This window comes from Neofelis nebulosa, chromosome 2 (assembly GCF_028018385.1).
Source record: "Neofelis nebulosa isolate mNeoNeb1 chromosome 2, mNeoNeb1.pri, whole genome shotgun sequence".
Lineage (NCBI taxonomy): Eukaryota > Metazoa > Chordata > Mammalia > Carnivora > Felidae > Neofelis > Neofelis nebulosa.
Genome location: NC_080783.1, coordinates 218,793,513 through 218,820,655, shown reverse-complemented (window position 1 = coordinate 218,820,655; position 27,143 = coordinate 218,793,513). Strand labels below are relative to the sequence as shown.

Below are 27,143 nucleotides of genomic sequence, written 5' to 3'. Positions count from 1 at the left end.
TGGTTACTTTTCCATAAATATCCAGGTTTGTGCCTGACACCTTGCAAAATCTTTTTTAAGTTTATCAAAAATGCAAGTGCGCGTGCACACACACACACACACACACACACGTTGTGTGTTAGACTGTGTTAATAGGCTCCAAATTTTCTGCTCTGCTGAGAAATGCTATAAGTCAAAAGCCCCATATCTCAAAAATCAAATCAACAAGCACTTTGGAAAAACTGACACACACCAAATAAAGAAAAAGAAGAAGGAGGAGGAGGAGGAAGGAGGGAGGAGGAGGAGGGTGGAGGAAGGAGGAAGAGAAGGGGAAAGGAGGGAGGAGGAGGAAGGAGGAGGAGGGAAGAGGAGGAAGGAGGAGGAGGAGGAGGGAGGAGGAAGGAGGGAGGAGGAGGAGGGAGGAGGAAGGAGGAGGAAGAGAAGGGGAAAGGAGGAGGAAGAGAAGGGGAAAGGAGGAGGAAGAGAAGGGGAAAGGAGGAGGAAGAGAAGGGGAAAGGAGGAGGAGGAGGGAGGAGGAAGGAGGAGGAAGAGAAGGGGAAAGGAGGAGGAGGGAGGAGGAGGGAGGAAGGAGGAGGAGGAGGGAGGAGGAGGGAGGAGGAAGAGAAGGGGAAAGGAGGAGGAGGAGGGGAAAGGAGGAGGAGGAGGAGGGAGGAGGAGGGAGGAAGAGGAAGGAGGAGGAGGAAGAGGAAGGAGGAGGAGGAAGAGGAGGATAAAGGAGGAGGAGAAGGAGGAAGGAGGAGAAGGAGGGAGAAGGAGGAGGAGGAAGAAGCACGAGGAGGAAGAAGCAGGAGGAGGAGGGAGGAGGAGGAGGGAGGAGGAGGAGGGAGGAGGAGGAGGAAGGAGAAGGAAGAGGACGAAGGAGGAAGAGGAAGGAGAAGGAGGAGGAGGGAGGAGGAGGAAGGACAAGGAGGAGGAGGGAGGAGGAGGAGGGAGGAGGAGGAGGGAGGAGGAGGAGGGAGGAGGAGGATAAAGGAGGAGGGAGGAGGAGGGAGGAGAAGGAGGAGGAGAAGAAGAAGAGAAAGAAAGAAAGAAAGAAAGAAAGAAAGAAAGAAAGAAAGAAAGAAAGAGAGAGAGAAAGAGAGAAAGAAAGAGAGAAAGAGAGAGAGAGAGAAAGAGAGAGAGAGAGAAAGAGGCTTCGTTCATGAGCCTCACCCGCACGCCACCGTGTTTCCGCTAAATTTGCTTCGAGTCCGAGCGGCTTCACATTCTGCCGCCTTCAGCTGCTGGTTAGAAATCATAATCCATATTTTTAAAATAAAGGAAGTCCTCACGTCATTTAGTGGTGGTTATCTGTCACCCACTCCTGAAAACAAATGCCCGTGGCAGTGAAGGTCAGCAGATTTATCGGGAGGGAAGGATCTATATTTCCTGCCCTAAAGTGACATTACCAGGTTGGGTAATTGCTGCATAAACACTAAGCCACCCATCGATTAACCGAGCTTCTAGGTTCTTCCAGAGTGCCTTTCATGTGGCCAGTTGTGTGCACTCGAACAATGAAAAGGCAAAGGCCCGGGGAGCCCACCCCACCCCACATAGAAGGAACTTCAACAGGATTTCAGAACTCCCCAGTATTTCCCAAAGGTGTCCCTCAACAACAAAGGATCGCTGAGCACACCGGATGTATACAAGCAATCTCCGTCTGTGAGCTGGACTGAAATATACTTCCAGGAGGTACCGCCGCACAGCTATTGGAACGACCGAGACCCAGGACACCGACAACAGCAAACGCTGGTGAGAGTGCAGAGCAGCAGGAACTCTCATCCATCACAGGCGGGAATGCAACATGGCGCAGCCAATTTGGAACAAACTCGAGTGGGCAGTTTCTTACAATGACCGACATGCTCTCACTATACCATCAGCGATCGTGCTCTGTGGTTCACACCCAAATGAGTGCAAAACCTGACCCCACAAAAATCTGCAAAAGGATATTTATAGCAGCTCTATTCATAACTGCCAAACACTGAAAGCAACCGAGATGCCCTCTTTAATACCTGAGTGGATAAATAAACTGCGGTCGATCCAGACAACGGAGTAGTATTTAGCACGAAAAAGGAAGTGAGCTTTGAGCCATGAAAAGGCATCAAGGAACCATAATACATATCACTAAGGGAAAGAAGTCAGTCTTAAAATGCTCTATACTTTACAATTCCAGACATATGATATTCTTGAAAAGGCAAAACTACAGAGACGGAAAATAGAGCAGTGGTTTCCAGAAATTTAGAGAAGGGAGATATTGAACGGGTGAAACACCGGGAGTATTTTAGGGCAGCGAAGGAATTCTGCGTGATGTTAGTAGGTATGTGACACTACACATTTATCAAGACCCATAGACTTTTGTGGCACAAAGAATGAACCTTAATGTGTGTAAATTAGAAAAAAAAAAATTAGGAAGTCAGGGATCCCAGGATGTGATGGAGACTGTGACAGAAAGACCCTAAATGGAATACAGATGCAGGACATGCCCTCACTGAAGGCGGTGGGGGAGGCACTGATCTGAGCAACGCCAGAAATGAGAGGAGTCTGTTGAATGAAAGACAAAAAAAGTTGCACACAGCACCGTACTCCAGCTGGTTGCATTGCTTCCTTCGGGGGGTACTGGGTAACCATCCTGGAACCACTGTATATATAGCCTAAGGATGAATAAAGAGGTAAGTGGAAGAGAGTGGGATCCAGGTTTCCCACTGTTGAAGTGGAGGTTGAAGGTCAAGGGAGGAGGCTAGAAGGATCCAAGTGATCATGGATTAGAGCTGGAGATATAGACACAGAAGGAGAGATAGAGCGATAGATTTGGTAGGTAGACAGGTGATAGGTGATAGGTAGATATATACATAATGTGCATATATACAATGGGTTAGTGTGATATTGTGATTTATAATAAAAAATACGTATTTGTTTTTCATCCTCATTTCTGGCACAGAGCTCCCCAAACCTTCCAAATTTCCCAAGCGATTAGAGTAACAAAGTTGTCTTTTGTTATCTCAGTGAGGTGGCTTTTGGACCACACCTGAGGATGGGGGCTGGTTGCCAGGAGAACCACGCAAATTATTAGAGGGTTGGACCTCTCAGTCCCCATCCCCACCCTGACCTGACCTGACCTGACCTGAGGGGAGAGGGGATGGAGGATGAATCGACTGCCAATGGCCAGCAATTTAATCCACTGTGCCTGTGTGATGCAGCTGCTATACAATCCCAAAAGGAGAGGGCTCGCAGAGCATCTGCTTTAGTGAACCCCCGGAGACATGAGGAGAGTCACGCACCCAGAGAGGGCATGGAAGCTCCAAGCCCCATACTGGCCTCATGTATCTCTTCCTTCGGGCTGTTTCTTATTTATATCCTTTTCTAACAAGCCAGTACCTGAGTAGGTAAAATGTTTCTCTGAGCTCTGTGAGCCACTCTAGCAAACTAATCAAACCCAAGGAGGGAGCCGTTGGGCCCTCCGATCCATAGCTGATGGGGCAGAAGCACAGGCGACAACCTGGACTGGAGCCTGACATCAGAAAGGGAGGGCAGCCTGGTGGAGCTGAGCCCTGCACCTGTGGGGCCTGATGCTGTCCCCAGGTAGGCAGTGGCAGAAGGGGGCTGAACGTAGGATGCCCAGCCAGTGCTGCAGAGAATCCCCTGGATGTGGGGGGAACTGCCCCGTCTCACACACACACACACACACACACACACACACACACACACACACACACTGGAAACTGGTCTCAGAACACTTTTTAGTTGGTAAACATACATTTATGTCCTTGCTCTGTCCGCTGAGAGGGCCCAGAAGCAGTGATGTCCCAGCAGCAATGAGCACACCCATTACCCAGATCTTGGCTTCTAAATGCCATTCTCAGAGAAACTGCTGATTCTACGGTTGGGACAGGGAGGTATACAAGAGGAGCCTGCAGCATCCAGAACATAAGAAAGTGATAGAAAGATAGATAGATAGATAGATAGATAGACCAAAAAAAGAAGCACAAAGTGATGGGGAAATATCAAAGGGACACAGGAGCCAAGTGAAAGGCCAAAGCTGCAGCAATGTGTGCAGCCAAACAAATATAAATGTAACCCAAAGTAGAAAGAGAAAATCCATGATTCCATACTGGCAAAAATAAATGACTGGATAAAGGAATAAAAGGGTAAGAACAGACAAATCTCCCATTCAGAAGGATTCCAAACAACTTATGCAGAAACTGTCCCCTCAAGGAAGCGGATCACGACTCCCTCCCGTGTGTGCTGTGTAGAGTGACTTCCTTCCGGAGAGGACCGTATGGAAAGGGGGCAAGAGACAAACTTTCCAGTGGAGAAGGAAGACAGACTCGGCCAGATGACGAAGGTCACGTCAGCAGTGGTAAGTCGTGGCAGCTGGCACTCCTGATGTGACGTGATGGGAAGAGCACTGTCCCTCCTCCCAAAACCTGTCACTCAGTCCGACCACAAGAAAACGACCACATGAAATCCCAAGGAGTCCATTCGGCAAGATACCTGGCCAGTCCTCCTCCAAGCTGTCAAGGTCATCAAAAACTAGGCAAGTCGGAAAAACTGTCACGGCCAAGAGGAGCCTAAAGAGACATGACACCTAAATGTCATGCGGTGCCCTGAGTGGGATCCTGGAGGAGAAAAAGAACGTTAGGGAAAAACCAGTGAGACCTGCTCGACGTGTGTCTGGCCAATAATAATGCGTCAACGTTGGTTCATTACTTGTAACAAATGTACCGAATAATGTAACGTGTTACAAGGGGGGGAAATGAGTGGGAGGTCTGTGGGGACTCTGCACTATTTTTTCGCCACTTTTCTATAAATCTCGAAACTATGCTTTAAAAATGATTTGAAGTGTATATAAAACGTATATGTATACGTAACACACACAAGATGTATATACACGCACGTATGCTGCTTCTCGCTGGCCTCAGCCTATCCAGAGCGGTGTAGCAATGCCTGGGAGACTCATCTGGGTGGTACCACCTGGGCGGGTCCCCACACACATCTCCCCTTTCAGAGCCGGTGCCGCAGCTGCACAGGACAAACCTCAGCAACAACCATCAGGGAACTCAGAAAAATCAAGGTTCATCAACTCTCAGGGCTGGAGGGTCCAGGGCCACACGGCCAGGTGGCAGGTAGAGAGAGAAGAGAGAGTACAGACTGGAGGTTCTGCCTTTATGGGGCTGGAGGCAGGGGCCCGGGGTTTCATGGGCTCCCTCTTTATTGGTGAATTTAAAATATAAGAGCATGGGGCGCCTGGGTGGCTCAGTTTGTTGAACGTCCGACTTCAGCTCAGGTCGTGATCTCACGGTTCGTGGGTTCGAGCCCCGCGTCGGGCTCTGTGCTGACGCCTCAGAGCCTGGAGCCTGCTTCGGATTCTGTGTCCCCCTCTCTCTCTGCCTCTCCCCGGCTCACGCTCTGTCTCTGTCTCTCAAAAATAAATAAATGTTAAAAAAAATTATTTTAATAGATAAATAAAATATAAGAGCAGAGGGGCTCCTGGGTGGCTCAGTAGGCTGAGCATCTGACTCCTGGTTTAGGTTCAGGTCATGATTCTGGGGTCGTGGGATGAAGGCCCGAGCTGGGCTCCGAGCTGGTCACGGAACCTGCTTGGAATTCTCTCTCTCTCTCCTTTCTTCCCCTCCCCTGGGCTCGCTCTCTCTCTCTTCTCTCTCTCTCTCAAATGAAAAACTTTAAAAATAAATAAATATAAGAGCAGATTTAAAGCCCAGGAGGGGAAAAGCAGGGTCACTCGATGGTCAGTTTCTAGATTGCCGAGGGCTTTCTCAAAGGGGAGCCGCGTGGCGGGGGCGGCCTGGCCCTTCCTCGAGCTGGGCAGCCGGCGCACGTTCAATCCAGGTGGCTGTCTGCTGAGTGGCCGCCTCCCGCCAGGCACTTACTATACACGAGACACATACACACACGCGCACGTGCCCACAAAGAGCCGCGGGTACCGATGCAGAGCCCACGGCCGGCCCGAACACACTCCCAGGGCAGAGTCCTGACAGCCAAAGAGAAAAGGCACCAGTGCCCTTTAACGCTTCAGGCTTGGTCCACACGACTGCTGCTGAGTGGAGAGAACTCCGAGCCCCCCCCCCCACCCCCGCCAGAGGGGCCCAGTGTGGGGCCAGGGGAGGGTCAGAGACCAGCCGGGCCTCTGCTCCCCAGCAGCACACCCTCGGGACGTCTCCCCCAGGGCCGCTGCATCTGGGCTGCACCCTCCCCAGGGATTCCACAAAGATTTCTCTCGGCAGTGCTTAAATGCTTCGAGCGCAGTAGCCCCAAAGAGAAGGGCTTTTTTTCCAGATACCGTGATCGCATTTAAAATGTTTTACTTCCCGAGCAAGGGCACTACCCGTGGCTGTCCCTCCAGGGTACAGATGCCTCACACACATGCCTCACCCGATCCCACAAGAAGCCGTACGTATTCTCAGCACCCCACGTTGTGGGGGGAACACTGAGCGAAGCAACAGAAACACCAGGCTCGGGGATCTGGTTCCCTCTCCCCTGCAGGTGACGGCATACGAGGTTGGGGTACCTCCTGTCACCCTGCTGCAAACCTCCCCGCCGGGCGCCTCTCCCTCCCAACACAGAGGCGTAGGGGAGGGGGCTGCTCTCAGCAGAACAGACATGGGAGCCCCCCACCACCACGCCCCCACCCTACACCCCGCAGAGGCTGGAGGGCCCAGTGCTCTTGGGGCTGAGATCAGAGCCACTGCCCACCACTTCTGGGTCCTGAAGCCTTGCCCAGCACAGAGAATGCTGGGGACCCAGCGCCAAGAGCCCCTGCGGCCCCCATGCATCCGGCCCTGCAGCCACGCGGAGCGGGCAGAGCTGCCCCCAGCCCAGCAGCCCAAGCAGGTGCGGAGTAACAGAGGGAGCCACAGCAAGAAAACTCTCCTCTCTCTGGGGGGGGGGGGGGGGGGGGGGGAGGAAGTGAGAGTGAGCAGAGGGAAACGACGGCGATTCCGCTTGTTAAAACAGGAAGTCACTTGTGCTAAGCCCCACGTCAGGAAACCTGACTAATCGCAGCTTCCAACCCTCTGCGCGGGGCTGGTGAGGTCATGGCCGGACAGACCCTTTGTCTCCCGGAGGAAGGCGACTGCACCCGACACAGCTCACTCCCGTCCCCCTTGTGCCTACAACAGCCTGGCATTTTGTGCAGCTCCTCGGATATCCCTCCCGCGTGCTGGATGGGACGCTGCCCGATCCATGCGTCATGAAATGAAGCCAGTCAGAGCTTCAAAATTTACTCAGTTAAATTTTGTCTCTTAATGAGTCCCGCCCTCAGGAGGCAGGAATACGGTGCTCCGCGGGGACGGTGATCTGCCTGGTTTTGCTTTAGGGTTTATTTTATTTTTTAATGCGTGAAAAGTCACGAGGTCTCCAGCAGAGCTTGACAGGCCAGTGGCTCCATCTACAAAACACATCCCGAATCCTCCTCTTGTTGTCGTGGCAACCATCCCAAGCCTCCCAGGCTTCTCTCCTGGGCCCACAGGGGTTTCCATGCAAGGCTCGTCTTTACTTCTCTGGACTCCTCCCCTACCGCGTCCCCTCCACAGCGGGCAGCCAGACATCTCTACAACACGGAATCAGACAGCGCTACTCTTCTGCTCCAAAACCTCCATGGGTTCCCTGCCCCCATTCAGGAGGAGTCCCCCCACATGGTATGTGACCTCTGTGACCTCATCCTGTTCCTTCCTGCCCCTCACTCACTCAGTTCCACCCACGTTGTGTCCCCTTTCCCTCCTCAATACTCTCAAGCTCGTTTGTGCCCCAGGTCCTTTGCACTTCCTGTTCCCTATGCCTAGAACGTTATCTTCCAGAATCTCTGTACCACGAGCACCTCCTTCCCTTCAGGGTAAATGTCACCCCCTCAGGGAAGCCTGCCCTGATCACCGCCCTCAATTCTCCCACCCGCAGCCCCTCCCCATCACAACCCAGGTTTATTTTCATCCTAACGCCAGCCCTGCCTGATCCTCTCTTGTGTATCTGCCTATCTCTTTCCTGCCTCTGCTAGACAGCAGCCCCCGGTAGTCTCTGCCTCATTCCCCACTCTACTCCCTGGGTCGGCCACAGTGCCTGGGACACAGTAGACGGTCAAGCCGCTGGAGACCCGGAGAAGAGCCAAAGCTGTAGTTCAAGCCCCTGCAGCAGAATACCCTCTTCCTCGAGCAAGGTCAGCGGTTTGTTCTGTTCAGGCGTCCAGCTGCCTTGCCTGGGTGAGGCCAAGCCACTTTGTGGATGCAGTCTGCTTTACTCAGAGCCCACTGACCTCCACATTAATCTTGTCCACAGACACCATCACAGAAACACCCAGAATAATGTGTGACCGCATATCGGGGCTCTGGGACCCAGCCTAGTGGATGCATAAAATTGACCTCACAAACCCCAAGCAAGAACACGCCCAAAGAAATCCACGTGGAGACGCATGATACTTAAACTTCCGGAAATCGAAGGCAAAGAAAAATCCTGAAAGCAGCGGGAGGAAAATATAACTCACCTGTGGGAAAGCAAGTGTCAGAGTGAGAGCGGGTGCTTCATTAGCTGCTGGAGGAGAGCGGCACAATATTTCCCAGGGGCTGAAAGGAAAGGACTGTCAATCCAGGACCCTCTAACCAGCGAAGATATTCTTGAGGAATGAAGCGCAAATCGAGGCATTCCCAGACAAAGAAAACCCGAGAGAATTTGCCAGGGCCCTACCCTAGAAAATGGCTGAAGGAAGTTCTCCCAACAGAAAGGAAAGATCAAAGAAGGGACCTTAGAACCTTAGAAAGGGAGAGAAGGCATAGTGAGCCAAAAAACTGGGTGAGCAAAACAGGATTTTTTTCAACTCTTTAGTTTTCTAATGATAGTTGCGTACAAACTACAACCCGGCCTGTATGTAGAGCGAATATTTACCATTATATTATACCTAGGGGGGTAGTAAAGGGACATAAGGCAAAGGAAGGCTTCTCTCCTTCATTCAAACTATTGAAATGGCAAAGCCAGTAGACAGTGGTGAGTTACGCATGCATCCTGTAATACCCAGAGAAACCACCAAAAATCTGTACGAGAGACAAACTCAGAAACATTCTACGTGAGCAAAACGAAATTCTGAAAATGCTCAAGGGACAAAGGCAGCAAGATGGAAAAAATAACACAGAGAAATGAAAAGCAAAGAAAACAAACACAAAAAACAGATGCATATGCGGTACTTAAGATCTAACGTACAAATAATTACATTAAACATACCAATTAGAGGACAGATTGGCAGAGCGCATTTAAAAACATGCGTCGGGGCGCCTGGGTGGCTCAGTAGGTTAAGTGTCCGACTTCGGCTCAGGTCATGATCTCGCGGTTCGTGGGTTCAAGCCCCGCGTTAGGCTCTCGTGCTGACGGCTCGGAGCCTGGAACCTGCTTCGGATTCTGTGTCTCCCTCTCTCTCTGCCCCTCCCCTGCTCATGCTGTGTCTCTCTCCCCCTCTGTCTCTCTCTCTCTCTCTCTCTCTCTCTCAAAAATAAAATGGGTAGGGCGCCCAGGGGGTTCAGTCGGTTGAGCGTCTGACTTCGGCTGAGGTCACGATCTCACGGTTCGTGGGTTCAAGCCCCGTGTCAGGCTCTTGTTCTGACCAGAGCCTGGAGCCTGTTTCAGATTCTGTGTCTCCCTCTCTCTCTCTGCCCCAACCCTACTGGCATTCTGTCTGTCTCTCTCTCTCTCTCCCAGAAAAAAAATAAATAAACAACTAAAAAACAATAATAATAAAAACATGTCTCAACCAGGCACCATCCGTAAGAAACTCACTTTAACTATCACAACGTTGGGGGAAAGTGACAGAGCTTGCAGACCCTCATCAAATGAAAGCAGAAGGGGCTGTGTTCACGGGAGAGGAAGTGGATGTTGGAGCGGAGAGACTTATACCAGCAATGGAGGGAGACACGACGTCACGGGGGCCGATCCTCCAAGAAGACCCAGCAGTCCCAAATGTGTGCACACCAAGCAGCAGCACGGCGAGCTACAGGACGCAGACACAGACAGGAAGCAGACGTCGCCAAACCCGCGGGGGCAGTGGGAAACGCCCGCTTCCCCAGCTCAACGCCTGAGCAGGGCCACAGACGAACCCGGTGACCCCACCCCCCAGCGGGGACTAACAGACACCTACAGAACACGGCACCTCCCTACCACAGAGCGCACGCCGTTCCCAAATGCCCGCGCAGCGTAGATCAAGACAGAGCAGCCCCTGGACCATGACGCCAACTTCAGAAATTACAAATAACTGAAAGCACGCAGAGTGTATTCTCCGACCACGACGGAGCCACTCCGGATGTCCACGACTGGAAGGCGAGGCGAAAGCCTTGGACACGGGGGGCCCAACACGCCTCTGTGGGGAAAAGAGGAAAGCCCAAGGGGAACCGAGTGATGCGTTCAGATGACAATGAAGATACAATTTCTGGACACCGCGGGAGCAGAGCTGAGAGTGAGCTAGGGCACTGAATTAAGGAAGACATGGCCTGCATCAGTTGTGAAGGTTCCCAACTCAAGAACCCAGGAAGAAAGAGGAAAATAAAAAACAGGCAGAAGGGAGGAAATAATAAAGAGAAGAGCAGAAATCAATGACATTGACAACAGAAAAACAATACAGAATACCAACGAAACAGACAGCCGGTCTCCAGAAACATCGCTAAAACAGACAAAACTCAAGGAAGCCTGACAAGGAAAGAAATACAAAAGACACCGATTGCCACTGTGAAGAATGAGCCCGGGCGACGGCCGGAGAGCCCTTAGGTATCAAAAGGATAGCAGGGAAGCCTGTGGACAGCTGCACACACGTAACTGTGGCAAACTCGGCTGGGTGTGGCTCATCCGTCACAAACACAAACTAACACAAACTCCTGAGCCCTGTGTCTGCCCTGCAGGCAGGAGCCAATCCCGCCCTCCTCTGGGCAAACCCCATAACCTCTGTCACAGGGTGACACATACAGAGCCTGGAGAAGTCGTCCAAGGTCGATACATAAGATAAAAACTAAATTGGTTTTGGGAGATTCGTACAATTAGCCCAGGCTGAGCAGGGGTCCGAGACCCTCCAGGGATTGGACCCCGAGAGGGGTGGGGGGAAGGTGGCGGAAGCCAGGGGTGGGGGGGGGAGGCTGGCGGGAGGCATGGGGTGCTGATGGGGATTTGCAGGGTGCTCCCCCTGCCGTGCTGATGTCGCTGCTGGTCTTAGTGTTATGCCAACACCATGAAGGACTCAGCGACTATGCGAGCGAGGCTGGGATCACCCAAGTACTGAGGAGGGATTAAATACTGTTTAGGAAACTGCTTTTTCTGTAATTTACGCTGTGCTTTTGAAGGCGAAGAGGCCCCAGCCTCAGGGATGCCTTAGAACAGCAGCGGATGGGGAAGGACTGGCTGTCCTGGTCCATATCAACCCCACAGCATTCTATTCTGCCACGTAAAGGAGCCAGCCCTCTCAAAGGAAACCAGCCTTTCATAAAATTTCCTGGCCATCCAGTCAGGAGAGTGTGCATGCCTCCCTCAGATAACACTGCAGCATTATAGGCATCTAACTCGATCAGTGGGCTATGGAAAAATAAAACACCCATTTAAACAAGCGTCTGGAAATGCAGCTGAGCTGAGGAAAGCCTCAGCCTGTCAGGGCTCTGGGATGACCAGGCAGGGCTGGCGCCGAAGCACGCGCCACGTTCCGTCCCCGATGACGACCCCAAAGCCTTGCGGGACCGGGGGCACAGGTTCAACGTGCAGGCTCCCTGGCCCCACACCAGACCTGGTGAACCCAGATCTCTGGTGGAGAGATGGCAGCCGGGACCTCAGTCCGCAGCAAAGAACCCGGGCGCCTCTGCATGATCCACAGCCGTTTTCCCGGTGCTCGGCCGGGACCACCTTGAGGGTTGAGGGTTGTCCAGAGTTGGGGCTGAGTTGTCAAAGGAGGCTGGAAATCGGCAAGCGGAGGTCTTTGGAAACAGACGGATCTGCTGTGAGTCCCACCCTACCACGGCGTCCCGCTCGGTGCCCTGGAGGAAAGGAGAGGGGCTTCTAGGGGGACCCTGGAGGGTTTGAGGTACGTCCCCAAGAGTGTGCACAACACAGATGCAAGTCAACTGCCTCCCAAAGGAGAATCTGGACAGCGCTGCCTCCAGGAAGGAGGCCGAAGGACAAAAGGGCTGTGACACGGGTCGAGTGCCACCTAGGACAGGGGCCAGCTGTGGGCCCCCTGGAGACAGATGGCTCTACTCGAAAGATAATGTCCAGGGCCACTTTAAAGAGATTCTTCCCAGGAGGATGCCTGGAGGGGTGACAGGTTGGGAACAGCTGTGGGAGCTGGTGGGCGGGTGCCCTGGGCCGTCCAAGGAACCACAGCAGAGCAAAGGCAGGGCTGGCCTTCATCCTGGGACCCATAGCCGGACACCTCCAAGCGGCCCGGAGGCTCTGAGCTCCAAGTGTCCCTCTCTGCTCCCTGCCCCCTCCTCTCCCTCCAACCTCGAAAGGACCACATGCCCAGAGCCTGCAAGGGCAGAGGGGGTCTGGGTCTGTCCCCCTGGTGCCCACAGGGCCCCCATGCACTGCCACCCTTGGCCAGGTCTGTGCCAGAAGAGCGCAGACACTGAGGTGCAGTGAGGATCACGGTTTTGAGTCATTTTACTGGACTAAACACACTACTTTACAGACAAATCAGACTTCTGCTGTCACTGAGAAAGACAACGTGACTTTCCATTTCTGAGAAGGACCGGAGAGGTCACATGGCCCGCCGGGGGCTCCATTCGCTCCACGTAAGCCCCCCGCCGCCCCAGGAGGCACCACTGAACTGACAACGTGGGCGCGGAGGTGAGAGGCAGCCCTCTCAGGCCCCAGAAACCCCTGGACGCCGAGCTGACCGCTCAACAACTGGTGTCTCCCAAGTGGCTGGGAACAGACACGACGAGGAGGGCAGGGTGGGTTCTGCACGGCCGTGTCTTCTCACCCCTCCCCGCACCCAGCACCCTGGTCCGCTTGGCCCCACGCCTGGGGAGTGGCAGACAAGACTTTCCACAGATGTTACAGAGGCTCCCAACCTCCTGCCCAGCACCCGTCCTCACTCTCTTCCTTAGGAATAGAACCCAATTTTTGGCTGAGCAACGACGATCCTCCCTTGTACTGGTGTGGTCACGTGATTCAGTTCTGGCCAATGGGGTGTGAGCAAAGCCTTGCTTGGTACTTCCAGAAAGTCTCCCTAAGGAACATGGATGTGACGGCTGGAGTTCCAGCACCTATGTTGGGCCATGAGGATGAGGGCATGCTGGCATGCCGATCCCTAACAGCTTCCCACAGCCACCTACTTCCAAACTGCTGTTACATAAGAAGGGGTATAAAATATCTATCTTGTTTCAGACACTGACGCTGAGAAGATTTTGGTTAAATGCTGCAGAAGCTAATCCTGGCTGATGGATATATACAGTGACCCCTTCACATGCCTCACATGCCAAGGACACTGCCAGCCTGGCACTCGGTGGGCACATCACCAGGCTGAGCTCCACCTCCCTTGTATGTTTTGGGGGGAAAGTGTAGCTTGGGGGTTTCTCCCTTAGCTCTGTACATATGCCAAGGAGATTCGCTGAGCTTGGTGAAAGCTCCCGCTAATGCAGAGGCAGGTGATAATGTGACATCCACTCCAGGAGTGAAGGCCTGACCTTCGATTGGACCTGGAACTCTAGGCCACAGATCGCACTTCGGCCCTGGCCTGGGATGGCTCTCTGGGGAGATGAAACATAGCAGGTGTTATGGTTCAATTGTGTCCCCCCTAAAATTCATATGACATTTTAACCTGAGAAAAGAGATTGTTGCAGATGTAATGAGTCAAGAAGAGGCCCCGAGTCCAATACCACCAGTGAACTTGTAAGAAGAAACTGGACACACATGCACGCATATACATACACACACACAGGGAGAATACCGCGCCATGGGAAGACCAATGTGATGCTCCCACAAGCCAAGGAAGCACCAGGATCCACCTTCAGAAGAAGAACAGCCCTACTCACACCTTCATCTCAACTTCTAACTTCCAAAAGAGTGAAACAATGAATTCCAGTTTTGGTGCTTTGTCATGGCAGCCCAGAAAACTTATGCAGCAGGTTGTACCCATATCACCCTGCCCTTCAGGAGTTTAGATTCTAAGCATCACAGCATACTAACTGGCTGGTACTCAGTGTTTCTGGGGTAGGAGGAGAAATAGGAGCATGGATGGATGGATGGATGGATGGATGGATGGATGGATGGAGAAATGCAGGGATGGATGGATGGATGGATGGATGGATGGATGGATGGATGGAGACATTCAGAGATGGATGGATGGATGGTTGGATGGAAGGAGAAATGCAGGGATGGATGGATGGATGGATGGATGGATGGATGGATGGACTGATGGATAGATGAGTGGATGGATGGATGGATGGATGGATGGATGGATGGATGGACCAATGGATGGATGGATGGATGGATGGATGGATGGATGGATGGATGGATGGATGGAAGGAGAAATGCAGGGATGGATGGATGGATGGATGGATGGATGGATGGATGGATGGAACAATGGATGGATGGATGGATGGATGGATGGATGGACGGATGAACCGATGGTTGGATGGTTAGATGGATGGATAAATGAAAATAAAGATGTGAGTGCATGGGTGGGTGTGTGAGTACACAGGTGAACAAATGAATGGATGTATGGATGGAAGAACACACAGGGCAGCCAGCAGATGCTGCAAGGATTCTGCAAGATGCCTCGCGTGCCTACAAGTGCTCACATATCATGCCGGCATGTACAGCCGGCAGAATGGCTGCATCACGCCCGTGGATTCTACAGAAATCAATGCAACCTCAACTCCAGGAGAAAACAGGCCATCATTTTCTGTAAAAGTGCCAGGAACTGCCCTGATCAATGACTTGGTCCATCTGTTTCACTGTTCACGCCACCTACTTTTATTCCTCATGAATGACAAAGGGGTCTGGAAGGAAGTAGCTGGAAGGAAGGGTGCGTCAAGGGGACTGGGCGCATATCCCCAAGGGAGGCCATGGGGCGGGTCCTTTCATGGAGGGTGACATCCTGTGGAATCTCTTGGGCTGACAGGTGAGACGAGCAGGGCGCGGCAAGGAGAGGCCGACCCCCAGGTATGCCGTCCTCTGTGGGAGCCACCTTGGTGGCAGGTCTCCCGATATGAGAGTATCTGACCATGAACGAGAATTAGAGGGAGCTGAGGCACAGGGACACAGCCATACGCCACGCACAAATTCAGGCACCCGAGAGTGAGCAATGATACACCCTCCCACCATGAGCACCGGGCCGGGGCGGGGGTTGCACGTTCGGCAAATGCTCAGCTTAGAGAAGCATCCTTCCTGTTGCCCTTGGCCCAGGTCAGGGGGGACAGATGCCCAGTGGCCTCGGGAGAAGGGGCAAGCAGGAGCGAGGTCTAGGAGGATGAGTCTGCCTGGAACAAGGGCCCTGCATCTGGTCAACCCTCCCCGGCTCCGGGAGCAGCCTGGCTGAGCAACTGAATAAAATAACCCGATGCACTCAGTGCAAGGCGCCCCCAAGGCTCCAAACACTTAGCTGTGCCTCTCCCCAGTGCCCAGGCCACTGGGTTTCTCCCCTCCAAAAATAATAAGTATTGGGAAAAACCCAATGGGCAGTGAGAACTCTCTGGAAGGTGCGGCCAGGAAAAGCCATCTGTTAATCTACCCCTTTCTGGAGCTCCGGACCCATTTGGCTGGGCTTCTGGGGTGCTCGTTGCCAACACGGCCTCTGCTAATAAGTAATTAGAAGATAATTAACATTTGTAACATACAATGGGAAACAGCTGGACCTACGACTTATTAAAACCTAAGAACCTGATAAATCAATTGTGTAGAGACATGGAACACAGGCTCAGGTATGGGCATCAGCTTCCGTGGGCTCAGCCCTCCCCGCCCAGCCCTGGAAGCGTGTCCTCGGGTCCCAAAGTCAGCGACACACAAGTGTGGATTCTGTCCACCCCAGACACCCTCTGCTGGCCGCCCACTGCTTCCTGCGTCCCCACATGTGTCCAAGGATCAGAGAAAGCAGAGCCAGCCCTTTTCCATTGGCCAAAGTTCCCTGGGATGAAGAGAAAGGCCAAGGCACGGGCGGTGTGGCACCCTTCTCCCTCTGCTTCCCCCCCTTCCCCAGTCACCCGGGAGTTCAGGGAGAGAGGGAGCCTTGGGTGTGCCCCCCTGGGACTTAGCTGTGCCTCTCAAGCACCATGGGTTGGCCTCAAAAACGCCCGTGACGGGGGATGGCAAGAATAAATGAAAGCCAAGCTCCCTCCAGCCAAGACCAAGTCTGTGAAGCCATGCCAGATTCCAGACTGTGCTCTCCCACTCTGGTCCACCACAGCCTCCCTCTGACCCCACTGCCTCTCCCCTCCGTCTTGGTAGTGGCAGAGCCGGGAGGGAGCGGGGGTAGGGGGGAACACGTGTACTCGATGAGCCTGAATGCACTCCCGAATGCTTTGGTTTCCGGCCAAAACATTAGGATGCTGCTCTACCGACTAATCATCCTCCCTCAGGCGGGAGGGAGCTGAAATAAAAAACCCGGGGTGTCTGTGAATGTGGGAAAAGCCAGTTAGGACTGCGGTAACTCTCTCCCGTGAAGCTGGGAAGGGTGGACACTCAGGCTGCTCCCTGGACGCCCCTCGAAGACACTTCCTGGGGATTGTTCTTGGAGAAATGTAGGTCCAAACCACCTCCACTTTCTCTCTTCGGTGAGAAGCCTGAGGAGAAACACTCAGGGAAGCAAATGTGAGGGGCTCCTGGTCTGGGGCCCCCTCCTCTGCCTGGGGCCACCTCTGTGCTCCACTCTCCTGCCTCGACAAGGTCCGTCCAGTCCCCCTGGTTCAGGTGGGGGCTGTCCTCACAGCACTTGAATCCCAAGGCCAGGGGATTGGTCCAGGGGCAGGCATGCAATGTAAACTGACCCCGTGATTGTAAGCTGACCCCAGCTGCCCTGGGATTTTTCTCCTTCAAGCTCAGGGAAGAGGCCTCCCCTGTCCCTGAGGGATTTGTAGCCCAGGCTCTTAACCTGGAAAGCCAGCATGGCTGCAGGGACAAAGCTGACATTTGGTGAGGCAGAGTGGGGCTCAGGACTGGCTGAGAATACTCAGGGCCCCTGTTCCCTCGGGCCAGCTCTATCCAGCTTCCCTGGCTGGATTTAGCGAGCTGAGGTGGGGGGGGGGGGTCCCTGATTTAGTGAGCCAGGGGGTTCCTTGCTTTGGCTTAAAGCTGTTGGGCTGTGTTCCTGCTGTTTCCAACCACATCCAACCCACGCAAATACCCCTATTCGGGCCCCATCATTCGTGGGAAAGGGGCTGGTGCTCAGCTGGAGGGGTGTGTTCAGAGAAAGATAAAACAAATACAAGAAAACAGATATGAGAAAGCAATATTTAGCAAGTTAATGTGACCAAAGTAGCGGGGCCAGGGGGGAGGGGGGAGGTTTGACCCACTTACAAAAACAAACCATTTGATGTGATTTTAAAACCACGGCTCCCCTCGCTGGCATGCATCCCATAAAGAGATCCTCTTACTTGGCCCTTGGCAGGCAACCTGTCTCGACCCAAGCCCTCCATGTGGGTTTCTGGCAGATTCCTGTTTCAGCGGACTGCTTCCTGGCTTCCCAGAAAGGCAGACGAAACAGGTGCATCTCTGGGGGAAGTGGAGACCCCCGTGAGGGTGAGAGAAGGTGTTTGGTGCGAACCTCGGACAGCCAGCAAGGGAAAGTCCTCTGCTTTGGGGGGTCGACACCACCCCGCCCCAGATCTAGAATCGCGAGGCAAAGAAAAGTGAGCAGGGACCTGGCAGGCAGGACAGCCGTCCAGGCAGGGGAGCCTGCCGAGTCCCAAGCCCTGTGCTCTGCCCTGTCCCCCCTGTAGTTTTCTCACACGCTGGGGAAGCATGGGTACCACCCACACCCATCGCAGACGGGGTCCTACAGCTCACCGCTGGCAAGGGGCAAGTCTGGATTCGAACTCGGGCCCTCCTGGCAAAAACCATGTTCCTTCTACCTTGTGCTCCAGGGCCTGCTGGGTCAGGACCTCCAGCCCCAAGCTCCCTCATCGGAGTCAATCAACACACAGCAGAGAGGCACCCCCCCCCCCCAGGGCCACCTCACTACGGCAAGTCAGACTGGCGAGGACCATCTCGGGAGGCATGGAAGGCCCGGAGCCAGCCCCTGGAGGGAAACTGACCAGGAGAGAAAAGCCAGTCACTTAGGACTACGCACTTACTAGGCAACCAATTTGCAGAGTCTGTCCTTAACTTGTGCCACAGGCAAGGTCTGCGTGGGCAATTTGGGTCCATCAGCCTTTAAATTATAGAGGGCCGCATCCCTCCGTCAGGCCAGCCGCAGAGCCGAGACGGAGTGGCTCCGGACTGAGTGACAGCTGCAATGAATGCATTCCTGCCAGGAAAATAGCATTACCACACAGAGGTGCTCTGGAAAGTATTGAACTTCAGGAAGAAATAAAATAAAAATAAAATGGCTCAGGCGCTCCCAGGCGGTCCGTCATTATTGCCAGATGTAGCGGGGAGAAAAGGAGGCCCATTATCGAATAAATATCTCACCGTCCTTGGCAGAGAACAGCACTCACTGCATCACAGCTCGTGAGCAGCTGGCTGGTCACAGAGCGCTGTCTGGCTCAAGTGGGGAATCTTTGCCCAGCAAGGAAAGCCCTCGGGGGCATCTTGGGTGGCTTCTCATTCACAGTTGGGGAAACTGAGGCCAAAGCTGTGCAGCAGGTCAGGGGAGCGGACCAGAAAAAGTCCAAATGCGGAAGCACAGGACAGTACCCGAAGCATGACAGACACACGACGGGTTCCCCAGGGCCGGCTCCCGGGCCCTGCTGCGGACCCAGACGACTGCTGTGTAGCCTGTGTAGGACATGCCCACGACCTTGAAGAGTAAGGAAGGGCAGGTTAACACCAGGGCAGCCCTCAGACATCAGCCAGTGACTCGCCCTCCCCCACTGCTGATGCTGGGAAGCCTCCAGTGACGGGCTGAGCTCTGATCTTGTCCTGGTCTCCCTGCCCCTCTGTTCCCCCGTGTCCAGCCCCCTGTGCCCGTGCCTCTCCTAGCAAATAGGAACCATCTGAGGCCCCCATCCTGCTCTTTCTCTCTGTCCCAGGTTCTGGGAACCACAGGGTGAGCTCAGGAAGGGCAGGAGTGCTCTCCTCGCTCATGGTTGCATCTCAGACCCCAAGCAGTAGCTGTCGTGTAGCAGGTGCTTCGCAAACTCGTCAAGTGCACAGGTGGGGGCCGGGATCCAACCACAGACCAGACTTCGGATCAAATACAACAGTGGTTCCCACGTCCACATCTGTGTGACGTTCTTGCCTTCCCCCGGAATGCCCTCGTCACCCTCTGCACCGAACACTGGCAATCAGAGGACTACGTCCACGTGCCCACCAGGCCAGCAGCCAGGCTGTGAGCCTCGACCATCCCCCACAGCTGGCTTGTCCTACCGCACGCCCGGAGGAGGTCCCCTCCAAGTGCGCACCTCTCACACTTCAAAACTCAGAGTGGAAGCGAGGAAGAGCCAGGTGCAGGAGGGGTCAGCGGGACCCAAGCATGTCCCCAAAGTCACACCCCAGGTAACTTTGGGCGGCCACTTTATCTCCTGAGCCCAGGACCTTCAGCTACAATGCGGCGGAGGTAACGGTCCCATCTCGAAGGAGTCGAGTGGGAGAGAAAGAAGGGCGTGCACATCTACATCTAGGGGCACTTGGGACTTGTGTGCAGGGGGCCCCCTTATCACCGAGGGCTTGAATCAATCCCTGATGCTCTGACTCCCCACCCAGCCCCCAGAGCGTCCCGATCCGCCGCTCCCGGGCGTCTGTGCAAAGGGCTTTGATTCCGGAAGCACACGTCTTGCGTTTGGCCTCTTGCCTCACTCCCTCCGTGGATTTCTGTCCCCACCCTCATCACACACTGCTCCTCTCAGCGATGTTTTACAAGTGCCTTTTCCAGAGCCGAACACGCGCAGACGACATCCGGGGCCTGGGCGGTGCGTAACCACACATACCAGTGCAACAGAGAAGTTCTAAGATGAACCGCAGGCTTCCGAGGTCAGGAAAGCTTCCGAAAGAGCATTTTCAACTCACTTCCCTGACTCCGGGTTGGCTACCATTCACCGGCACCCAGCCCGGGGCAGTGAAATGACAGCTCCAAGTCACAAGAAGACCGCAAAACGGGAGGAACAGCCCTTTGATCTGCCTCGGGTGGGAGGCCCGTGGCCAGCCAGAGGCAGGAGGAAGACAGGCCAGGGCAGAGAGGGCTCCGGGTTCTGGGGGCCACCGCCAGGCGGACGTGAGCCGGGCTTCTGGCCACACAGCTGTCTCCAGACGCCCGGCCCCCTGCGGTCTCGTGCTCCGTGAGCGCTCAGGGGAAGCTGGGGTCTGGAGACCACTGCCCTGGGACTCAGAACACTGGAGGTCAGACTTACCTTCACCCGCTGGGCCACCCTGGAAGCCAGGGAGAAGGTTCCGGTCCATCCGACCTCTGGGAAGTCCCAGGAGTCCTCGCTCACTCACCTCTCTCTCCCCCCACCCACTCCCACCCAGCCCCTGCGGGAAACACTTTCTTCCCAGACTGACCCTCATCCCCAGGACTCCTGGCAGGGCCAGGAGTCTGACCCTTCGACTGACCCGGGAACGGTGGGGCCTGGACGGCAGGGCATCAACACAGGATGATCCTGTGGGCTCTTCCCCAGGCGGCCTCTCTGGCAGTGTGCTAAGGGCCCCCAGGATTTGTTTCCATCAGGTACGGTAGGACACACAGACTCGAAAGTGACTGCCATGAAGGAAGAAACTGATTACGATCACAGATCCCAGAGGGGAAGCACACCACAAGGGGCACCTGGGGAAGCAGCAGGGCCAGCCTAGAGCAGGAGGCAGAGGGTGTGTGAGCAAAAGCCTTTACTGTGGTTTCCGCTCGGGAGGGAACAGGGAAGCAGGCTTCAGACTGGCTAGTTTGAATAATTTCAGAGGGTTCTGGGGCCCAGGGGCTGCTTCTGGCCATCTGTACCTGCCCTGGGGTGACTGGGCCAGGTCAGATAAAGAAAGTGCTTGGTAGGGTTGGGGCAGGGGGTCTGGGCTCTGAGTTAGATGCTTTGCATTTGAAAGGCACCCTCGGACTGAGTTGTTCACTATCTCTGATAACTGGAGAACCTGGGAGGGGCAGTGCCCCAGGGCCAGCAAGGCCCCAGCACTCAAAGCCTCAGAATACAGAAAATAAAAGACAAGGTTGAAATCAGCCCAGGGAGGTCCTAGGGCCACCAATGACCTATATACAGTGGCTTTTATGCAAGAAGTTTCCCCATCTTCCAGGCAGACATGAGATGCAGGCTGGATTTCAGCACCTGTTCACCAAATAGACCCAAGCAACCTTGGACAGTGCACAACCAGAACAACTGTTCGGAGGCCCTTCGGAGGCCTTCGATGCCCAGGGCCTAACCCAACCAAGCCAGGGCCAGCCCAACCATCACTGGGGGACAAATGTCTTCACTGCTCTGAAAGCACCAGCAGGGACAGATCACCCCTAACCAGCTTGCATCCTATTGGCTCATGCTCTGTACACAAGTCTAAAACTTCCAAACAAGGCAAAGCTATGTTTTAAAACCCTCTGGGGCTAAACATCCTGCTCGTAAAGTATCAGTGGCGATGGACACCATCAGAGGGGAGTCAGTGATCTCTCAAGAGAAGCAACATGTTCTGGAACCTGCTCAGAGTCCTGCCTGCCCCTCCCCAGCGGTGCCTGGCCAGGCCTGGACCTTTCCTGGGGCTCCTGCAGGTGAACCCCATCTTTGAGCCTCTTTCTCCAGACGAGGAGGCCATTCCTTGGAGAAAGCAGCAGTCCCCATTGGAAACTAAAGAATAAACCTTCTTCCTTCGGTTTTCCTCGGCAAAGACCGGCCGGAAGGGCTCTTTTGGCCGTGACAGCGTGTGGTGTGGCCCAATGGTCAGGGTGGAAGGTTCTGCTCCTGCAGGGAATTTTTCTTTTTCCAGCGAAAGAATAAAATGAAGTGATGTCCTAACCTTGGGCTGTAGCATCTTTTGTGAAAGGCAATTTCAAAGCAGAAAGGGCAGCCCAAAAGAGAACCCTGTTTCTAAAACCGGGTCCCACAGAAGAGTTAGCCGCCAGGAGAGAGCTTGGACCGGCGAGGCCAGCAGTGGGTTGTGGGGCGATCGGGATGTATACACGGGGCCTCTGGATTTTGTTTAGTTCTGCTCTTTTTTGGACCAGGGCTGCTGGAAGCCCTGCCTGGATGTGGCCACCCCGTGACGGCCAGCTCGAGGGACCCCCCCCCCCCCACCAACCCAAGCCCAGCCCTGCAGAAGGCTGAGCCCAGCAGCCCTGTCTCTGCACCTCCTGCCTCCTGCAGCCACAGGAATAGCACCTCATCTCCCAAAGGCGGGGAGAATGCAGGCAGCTCTCCCTGCAGAAGGGGTGAGACCCCCCCGCCAAGGCTGGGATGTCCTGGTCCAAATCCACAGCGTGGGGTTTCCTGAGCAAACAGTCCCCGGACCAAAGCCAAACAGTCTCTGTAATAAGCCATGTTTTCAAACACGAATTTTAAAAACATAACTGGTGAAGTTGCTAGAGACTCTCAGAAGTGAGCAGGCCCCTGAGAGTCTCCTGGTCCTACAGCCTGTTTCTGTGATGGGGCAGGGCCAGCTGGGAGAGAGCTCCCTCCAGGGTCACTTCGGCAGCAAGCCTCAGGCCGTTGCCAAGAGAGCTACAGCTGTCTTCTCAGTGAGGACGAGGGAGAGGCAATTTCTTGGCTCAGGACGTTCAGCAACACCTCCTTCAGGAAGCCCACCCTGACTTCCCTCCTCCACGAGACAGGGGCCCTGCCAGGGCTCTCAGAGCACCTGGACACGTCGCCCAACACCCACCCTCTTCACACACCCAGGGTCTGTCTTCAGCCCACTTGGAGCAAGATGGGTACGGAAGCTAATGCCCCACTGAACTGTAACTGTCTGGGCGAAGACGGCCTTTGCCACTGCGTGCCCAGAACTTGGAGAGGTGCCCGCCATCATTAGGGCTGAAATAATAAATGTCACAGATCTAACCAGAATAGCCAGCATGGCCTGCAGGCTCGGGGCCAGCACGTGCACACCCTTTACTTGCCTGAGCCCCAAGAGGCTGCTGTTCTGCACCCGGGTGGTGGTGATGGAGCACTTCAATGGGTTAAAATCACTCATCCAACATCACCTCACTGCTCAGGGACAGAGGCTGTCGGATCCCAGGGCCTCCCCGCAACGCTGTGGTGAGCTCAGCCCCGGCAGAGGTGAGGGAAGGACATTCAGTCCGTGCAAACACAGAGTCCTGGGATCAGAAGCAGCAGCCCAGTCGGGCAGCCCAGCGTGGCACAGAGAGGTCACATCCCACCCTGGCCCCTGACCTCGCCGCTCTCAGGAGGGCATACCGCTAAGCGGCCGTGAGGGGAAACCTGGGATCCCTGGAGACCCGCCCAAGCCTGGGGAAGTGGAGGCAGGGACCAGAGGCTGTAGCAGATGGGTGGAGTGGGTGCAGCCCGGGTGTTTCCAGGAGGGAAGAACAAACCCAGAAACCGCCCCCCACACAGCAGCTGCCCCCTCATCCGTGTCCTCGCTTTGTGTCGGCCAGGCATCCAGAGTGTCTTGCCACGGTGTGTTTGGGTGGACTAAGTTTCATTAAATGTATTTAACAATTAATGCAGGACCACTGAAATCATGACGATCAAATCTAAGTTAAATGACGTCTGAAATTTCACTCTCCGGTCTAGAATGGCTACAGGCCTCTCTGTCGGATCGGTCTGAAGAGGTGTTTCAGTGCAAACAGTGAGCCGGGGTGGGCCGGGGTGGGGACAGCGGTAGACCCAGGGGCGGAAGTGCGGGAGGCACGCTCGTCCAGTGGGCGTGGGTCTTTCTTGGTTCGTGGCCCTGCACAGTGTGTCTGCTGCCATCCATTCCCTGGCCGGTTCCCTCCACCTCCCTTTTGACAACAGCTCTGTGGCCACCTGCCCCTGTCCTAGACAGCAGGGGTCGCTTGGGGACACGCCCACCCTGGCTGCAGACATGTGCGTTTCTCTGGCCACAGTGGGTGGCCCCGTGACGGGCACGTGATCCCAGCTGAGCCTGCGGACGCCTCGGGATTGCAGGGCCCGAGGGGAGAGAGGCCGGGAGGGCATGGCTGGAGCCGCGGCAGCCACCATGCCACCACGAGGGCACAGCCGAGGAGACGATGGAGAAGGGGCAGGAAGAACAGGAAAGGGAGAAGGTGGACCTGGGGGACTCTGTGTGAGCCCTGCATGAAGGCCCCTCTTCCACCAGGTGGTGGGTTTTTTGTCACCGGCAACTAACAACGACAGATGTCCCAGCCAGGACTCCACAGATAGAAACTGTCTCCTCTCCCTATCGGCAAGAACTAAAGACGTGTCTCACGTACTTTTAAAGGAGTTTTAAGGCAGTTTGCTCCGAGATGTATTTTGCTGTATTTCACCGCCCTTCTTGAGATGCAAACAGTCTGTAGGCACAGGGCCAGCCCAGTGCTGGGACCCGGCCCAGCCCGGCTCTACCAGGAGGGAATGTGAGGAGGAGCGGACTGGGCTCCAGGCTTGCTTGTCTTCATCTGCGTGCACCAAGCAGGGCCCAGAGACAAGAGGGACATTTGCTAGGGAGCCCCTCTTGAAGCCTGTGCCCTGGGCGGCTGGCTCAGCTGACGCTGGCCCAGCCCTGGTACAGACCACGCCCTCCACACAGCGGAGTCGGGCCACAGGCCACGAGCGAGTGCCGGAAACCGTTGACCCCAAACTTCAGCTCTAAGCGGCCCACCCCCTGCTGGCACCAGGCAGCTTCCTCGCCTCTCGGGGCTTTGCTTTTCCCGTCTGTGCATGAAAGATGTGATGAGGGGACTCCCCCGGGAAGAGGAGGGCTGGGCCAGCCCTAAGCTGTATGATTCTTCTGCGTGCTTCTGGCAGCAAAGTGGTTCTGGAGACCCCCCCACACACACCCCCACCAGCACCTGGTCAGCCCACAGGAGCCTCAGCCCTCCTCAGCGGTCAGTGAAGCTGGACCACAGCCGCCCGCTCCCCTGTGACCTGCAAGACGAGACACGCTTTCTGCCCTGTGGGTCCCCGGGGATGCCTGTGCTGAACCGGGCGGACGGTTCCTGGCACTGAACCAAACAGCCATCCTCCGCCGAGGCACCGGGGGCACACGGCCCCTGAGGTAGCTCCAGGCTGGCGAGGGAGGCCGTGGCTTCCTGTCCGAGCTCAGGGTCACAGAGCTGTCCCCCTCTGTCCCCAGGGCTGATGCCCTGGCGAACTGCTTCACAGCCCAGATGCTCCAGGAGCAGCAGCCAAGTCCTCCCCGAGCACAGCAGCATGTCAGACGCCCCAGGTTCCCGGGGAAACACAGGACACCCGACTCAGTGTGCGGGCCCGGGTCAGCCTGCGGGCTCCGCTTCCAGGAGCAGAGAGACCCCCCACCCTCCTCTCCCTCATCCCATAGCCTCCAGCGCTGAGCCTAGAGCGGGACCTGGCGTGGAGAGAGGAGACAGAAAGAGAGACCCTGACTGAGAAATCCCTAGGTCTCCCCCATCGCTGCGGCCCGCCCAGGTCATCAGTGGGCGCTCCCCTAGCTCTGTCCACACCATCATCGCCCCACTCTGCGAAGCCTTCACTGAGGGTCTGCCACACCCCACCGCCGTCCTGGAGCACGGGGTCCGGGTCCTGGCGTCGACAGCCGCCCAGTCCAAAGCCCAGCCCTGCCTCCTCCTACGGAAAATGGCAGCGACTGTAGGGTCGTCAACTCATGCGAGCCTTGCGATGACACAAGCACTCAGCAGGGAACCTGGAACCGAGAAGGCGTCAGCAAAGGTGAGCAGCCGTGGACGAGGGTCTCTGTGAAGGGTCATGACTGCAGGGGGACACGGGCTTGCACCCGACACCTGCCGTACCCGGGCGCTGGAGGAACCGCCTCCCACCCCCCCCCCACCGCCCCGGGGAACGGTCGACGCCTCGGGTGGGGTAAGTCTCTGCTGTGGGGACTGGACGTCCAGCAGCATCGCCTGCCTCCGCCCCCCGGAACACCACCCACCTCACAACCCAAGTGTCTCTGGATACTGACAACCGTCCCCAGCGGGCGGAGAAGCACAGCATTAGCGAGAGGAAAGGCGGGAAGGCTTCTTTCCCAAAGAAAGTGAAGGAAAATAAAGGATGGGCTTTTGCCCCCTCAACAAACAGTTACTCGACAACTCTGTGGCTCCGGGTGCCGGGACGCGTGGCTCACAGCCCAGCAATCTTCGTCCGCGGCACGAGAGGGGCTCAGGTGAGCCCAGGCACCGGCTGCGTCAACCCTCCAAACACACCGTCCTCTCAAACAGGACATACAAGCCGCCTCCCCTTCAAAATCCCCCTCCAGAGGAGACTTTCCAGAGCCCGTAAGACCTGCCCTGTGGGGGCCTTGGGACCCGTCCCCAGAGCGTCCTTCGAGAGGGCCCGAGGGAGGGACGGCATGTGAGGACAGCGTGGCAAGTAGGGGCCCTGTGCTGTTAATTAAAACCTGAAAATGGAGCCTTAGGATTTAATTTACAATCCGAGCGGAGTTCTTCCTCGCACATCCACAATCCCTCATTAACAGCCAGAAACGGAGCTGACGTTACACAAACTATGAGCAATAACACAGAACGAGCATCTCTCTCGTTCCTGAGAGCCACGGTCTCTCCGACTGCCAGTCACAGTCACCTGTCCCACCTCGACAGGGAGGTGGGCGAGAGCTGGGGTCCTGGAGGCCAGAGACAGGTGCCAAGAGCATGTCAGCATCAGGAGTCACAACGTGACTGCACACTGATGGACTCCCCCACGTCCGCCAGCGGGCCCCCTCCTCCCACTCCCCCTACTCAGGGCCTCCAGGAAGTCAACACTCGTCCAAGGTCACACGGTCCAGAAGTAAGCGGCAGGCTAGGGATTCAGTCCACACCGTGTCTACCCGGCCCCCAGCGGCCCTACCCTGGGCTGTGTCTACCCAGTCCCAGGCCGTGGTCAGGGGCCCTCGTGCATCAGACCGAACTGCTTGGGCGGGAGGGGGGGTGGGGGGGGGGAGGGAAGCTTAGTGAAAACCAGGCTGCCCTACAGAATGGCATCTCTAGAGTG

The 27,143-nt window shown here is 55.4% G+C and overlaps 1 long non-coding RNA gene across 1 annotated transcript in view; it reads right to left on the bottom strand.

Moving 5' to 3' along the window:
- Nucleotides 1-18,499: 18,499 nt before the first annotated feature.
- LOC131505584 (uncharacterized) overlaps nt 18,500-27,143 on the bottom strand; it is a 37,567-nt gene continuing 28,923 nt past the window's right edge. The window contains exons 2-3 of the long non-coding RNA XR_009258472.1: nt 20,653-20,797; nt 18,500-18,901 (exon numbers count right to left, since the gene is read on the bottom strand). This is a non-coding gene — a long non-coding RNA (uncharacterized LOC131505584). The remainder of the gene's footprint in view (nt 18,902-20,652; nt 20,798-27,143) is intronic.